This window comes from Meriones unguiculatus, chromosome 20, assembly GCF_030254825.1.
Source record: "Meriones unguiculatus strain TT.TT164.6M chromosome 20, Bangor_MerUng_6.1, whole genome shotgun sequence".
Lineage (NCBI taxonomy): Eukaryota > Metazoa > Chordata > Mammalia > Rodentia > Muridae > Meriones > Meriones unguiculatus.
In genome coordinates, this window is record NC_083367.1 from 19,515,280 (window position 1) to 19,520,088 (window position 4,809).

At 41.3% G+C, this 4,809-nt stretch overlaps 1 pseudogene; it reads right to left on the reverse strand.

Moving 5' to 3' along the window:
* Nucleotides 1-668: 668 nt before the first annotated feature.
* Nucleotides 669-1,369, reverse strand: LOC110562093 (small ribosomal subunit protein eS6-like; annotated as a pseudogene).
* Between the last annotated feature and the right edge of the window lie 3,440 nt (nucleotides 1,370-4,809).

Below are 4,809 nucleotides of genomic sequence, written 5' to 3' on the forward strand. Positions count from 1 at the left end.
TGGTAGGGATGATTACACAGATGATTGACTTTTATATATGCAATAGTAGCTTATAAATTAAATAATTAAGTGTACATTAAAGACACCAATAATGGGTTTTTGAAGGTCTGATCATTTATTTATTACTCTTTAAGATGTATATTTGACTCTACTCAGACTTAGAAGCTCTGACTTGGTTGACGCTTGTGGGAAGCCTTCTGGCACCTTGTTGCTCCCAGAATTCTTAATTATTGTTAATTCTTAAATATTGTCATATTTAATGACAATAGTGCATTCCTGGCTGACCTGGGCCTTGCAATAAAGGTCATCTTCCTGAAACACCTTAAACCCTCCTCTCCCCTCGGGGCTTCCTGAGTAACACTTCTGAGGATCTTTGCAAACAATCATTATTAACACACCTTGTGACCCGTTTGTTGGGTCGTCCTGTTATACACCATTATTAGCACATCTTGTGACTCCACTGGTGGGTCATCCTGTGATTCCTAGTTACTTAGTAACCCTGCCAAAGGCAATTACATTCCGTTTGCCTTGCCTATATTAAGGATGTAGAAAAAATAATAAACCGAGACCTTGATCAGAGAAACTGTCTTGGTCTTCATTTCTCACATCTCTTGTCCCATTCTTGCGCCCTCTCCTTAGGGTCTCCTTCGACTGACCTGCAGGCCAGGTCAGAATCTCTCAAGGATGACAGCATACATCTCCTCGTGTTTTTTTTTTTTTTTTTTTTTTTTTTTTGTTTCCTTCATTCTTTTGGCCAGAAGGTTAGCATATCCTGCAGCCTGCTTTTTGTTTTCCTTAGTCTATTGTTTCTTTAGAGCAATACCTTTGTGTTACTGTTCAGGACATGTGGAATTACAAGACACTAAACCTTGGGTGCTTTGGTCCTGGGATTTTTGCCTTCTTAGTTTAAGGGCTTTCTAACAACATATTCCCAGACATCATCTTCTTAGAGAGAATGAAAAGCTATCAGATTCTGGTACCTCTTCTGGACTCCAATCACCAAAGCACAACAGTATCTGTCAGTCCAGGAATATCCTTGTCTCCTTTTCTTAGAACAACCAAATTGAGAACACTCAGGTTGGCTTCAACAGTGCATCAGCAGAGACTTGCACTCCCCTCTCCAGTTCTCCTTGGTCTATAACAATATCACTTTTGCAATAGCTAGCACACTCTGTAGTGTACCAAGACACCCTGCTATGAGAAAACTGTGTTTGTCATTCCCACCACTCACTAGGGTGACACAGCCCGTCCACTCTTCACCCAGATCATCTGCATCTATGTTTGTGGCCACACACTTCTCATAGGAAATATGAAGCCTGCATTCATCATTCATTTCAGTGAGCTTCTGACAGGAGATAGTCGACCTCATCTTGACGCAGTAAACTACTTAGAATGTTCCATGAAAAAGAGTGAGATAATTATTTAAAACCTGATAGAATAGGGTCAGATGGAAGAGGAGGAGGTCCTCCACTATCAGTGGACAAGGAAGGAGAAGAGGGAGGGAGGGAGGGTGGATAGAAGGGAAAGAGGGTGGCGCTACATCTGGGATACAAAGTGAATAAGATGCAATAAATAAAAAATTATATTAAAATTTTTTTTAAAAATCTGCCACTAAAAAAAATAGAAAAAGATGGATGGTGATTCTTAAATGTATGGATTAAAAAATAGATCTGGGACAACCTAGGACCATTCATGAAGATAACCTAGAACCCTTCCTCAAATGTAGCCCATGGCAGCTCAATATCCAAGTGGGTTCCTAGTAAGGGGAAGAGGGGTTGTCTCTGACATGAACTAGGTGGCTGGCTTTTTGATCACCTCCCTCTGAGGGGGAGCAGCCTTACCAGGCCACAGAGGAAGACAAGACACAGTCCTGATGAGACCTGCTAGACTAGGATCAGAGGGAAGGGGAGGAGGATCTCTCCTATCAGTGGACTTGGAGAGGGTCATGGGAGATGACAGAGGGAGGGTGGGATTGAGCATGAATGAGGGAGGGGGTACAACTGGGTTACAAAGAGAATAGATTACAATAAATAAAAAAAATTAAAAAATAGAGCTGGGGAAAGTATGAATACAAGAAGAACTGTTAATGGGAAAATCTTGTTTGCATTCTTAAACTTCCTTAGTGAAATAAATTATATACATTATTGCATGCAATATAATACCAAATACATTAAGTGTAGCTAAGAATCCTGAAGGTATAGCCTAGAATTAAAAATTGGCTTTTTTGTACAGCCAGTTGTTTTGCTGAATTCTATGATCCAATAAATAAAGCACATTGTCATCCTGCCCTCCAGGTTCCAGTATTGAGTTTAGCTGCAATCAGATTTAGTTCTTTAAAATTCATGTCCACACCTCACAAGGCAGTCATTCTTTCATTTGCTTTGTTTGAAGTTTCTTATCTTGAGCACATTTTCTACTCTCCATCCCTGGGTCTTTACGTTTATGTTTCTAATTAGGCTTTATATGCTTAAGAACAACTTAAATATAACAGAGTGAAGAGTACAGCTTCAACTCTAACTCCAGCTCTCAACATTTTCAGTCATTGACCTCCTTTTGCCTTTGTTCCCTTTGCCATACAATGAGGGAGATGAAGAGTCCATTCTTATAAGGTTATTGTGATAAGTAGGGGAGTTTCTGAATGTGAAGTGCTTTGAATGTTGTCGGATGGATAGTGTTTCAGAAGGTTTTCTCTATGTCATGTAGTAGTAGTTTTGCAAAGAAAGCATTCTATCCAGGAGAGAGGTAAGGAGTGCATAAGACTCAGGAAGTAAACAAAAGTACACAAGAATGGGAAAGTGGAAATTCAGAAGATTCTTGAAGGCCCCTCTCCCATAGTAAACAGCTGCTGGGAAGGAGACTGAACAGAAAGATGCAGAGGAGAGATTCTCAGACTGTTGAACTGCCTGAATGTTGTGCAGAGAGCTACAGAGATGAATTTCTGTGAGTCATCACTGGTGTTGGGTTGGCTTTGCAGTGATGCCGCTGTCTTTGAGTCATCCATTTCCATTTCTGGAAGTGAACCCCTCATTCGTATTCCAGTTATTAATTCAGTGACACCAATTTAGACATTACTGCAATTATTACTTTGGTCTGCAATATTCTATGTTGAATAGACTTGTGTGTGTGTTGTGTCATGTTATGTGCTGTGTCTCCCCAAGATAATTTTTTCACACAATACATTTATAGTATATTATTACTGTTACTACTGTTTCTTCTTTTGTTAGTAGTAGTGGACGCATTAGTGATAATAAAGAGGAGAAAAATGGAATGTCTGTGATGATAGCAGAACACTTGTCCCACCTTATCCTTGGTTTCACTTTCCCAAATTCCATTACTTCCAGTCAACCACAAACTAACAATATGACTTGGGAAAGTCCAGAGATAAACAATTCATAATTTTCAAATTGCGACTCATTCTAAAAAGCATGGTAAATTTCCCACTGTTCTGATCCACTCCTCTGGAATGTAAATTATCCCTTTGTCAGTCCTTTTATTCACTCCTATTATCATTCAGTACCCATCTCAGTTATCAGTTTGTGTCTAGGAGTCACAAGGCTTACTATTCAACTGACCCTTATTCTATTTAAAATGACCTAAGAGTTGAAGAATGATGTTAGCAACTTGGATAGATCTAAGAGAAGTAAAAGTGTCCCTTTTAACTATCTCATACCATCCAAGGAAAAAGTGAGAATACTTTAAGATAAGCCTTACAGAGAACATGTTCCCATCATTTTTACAGAATATTGTTTTAATTACTCTATTATAGTATGTCTATTTTGATTATATATGGTTTATAAATTTTGTAATAAATATGTATGTATAAAAATATTGCCAAGTGTGGTTTGATACTATCTGGATTCCAGGAACCCACTAGTATGTAGAAACTCCCCCATAGATGATGGGCAACACAGAGTGCCAGGGCTGTGCATATAATAACTCATGAAGACATATGCAGAGACAATACAGATTAACCACCATTTCGTGGGTTTTGTTGGATTTTTTAAATTCTAAGATAGTATGAAATCTGCATGTACCTGATAATATTTTTCAGTTTACTTAAATTATCTAATTGCTTTGAGATTAAAACTTAAAAGTGGGGAAAGGAGGGGGGAGGGGCAAGATGGCAGCACCGGGAGGACTCTCATTCTGAGCAGCAGCAGCAGGATCAGCACAGTGACCAGTAATCAGAACTCACGGCCATAAAACACAGTCATTGTGTTTCCCAGGTGAGAGGATACCCCACGGTGGGGGATTCAATCAGCTTTTAACTCACCCAGCTAAACCACGAAAGAGATCCCAGTTCCGACAGACACTTGGCTGCCAGCCACTAGCCCCAGCCCAAGCCCAGAGCCACAAGCCAGTGTCTCTGGTCACGGTCCCAGACTGAACCCTGTGCACCACACTATCAGAGACTGGAATTTTCAGTCGAGATATAACCCCAGGGTACAGGAAACGATTGGGACCGGCCTTAGGTCACCCAGACGTCCCCTGGAAAAGACTCGGGTTCCACAGGCACCCTAGGAGCCAGCCCGGATCCAGAGCCTGAGACCGAGGCTCCAGCACAGAGCCCTGCCTGCCTGCGCCCCTGATTCGCCACCTGAGATAGAACTGTGGGCACCAGGGCACCAGCGAATGAGTTTCACTGTCCGGTGCAAACACACAGGGAGGGAAACAGCTGGTCTGATCTCAGAGCACTCACCGGACACCCCCAGCCTGAAAACGTCCCCGGAAAATTACCCAGCTTAGGGAGGCGCCCAGGCTCCCAAAGGCCGCAAAGGCAGACACAGGCAGTTTCTGTGAACCAGACAG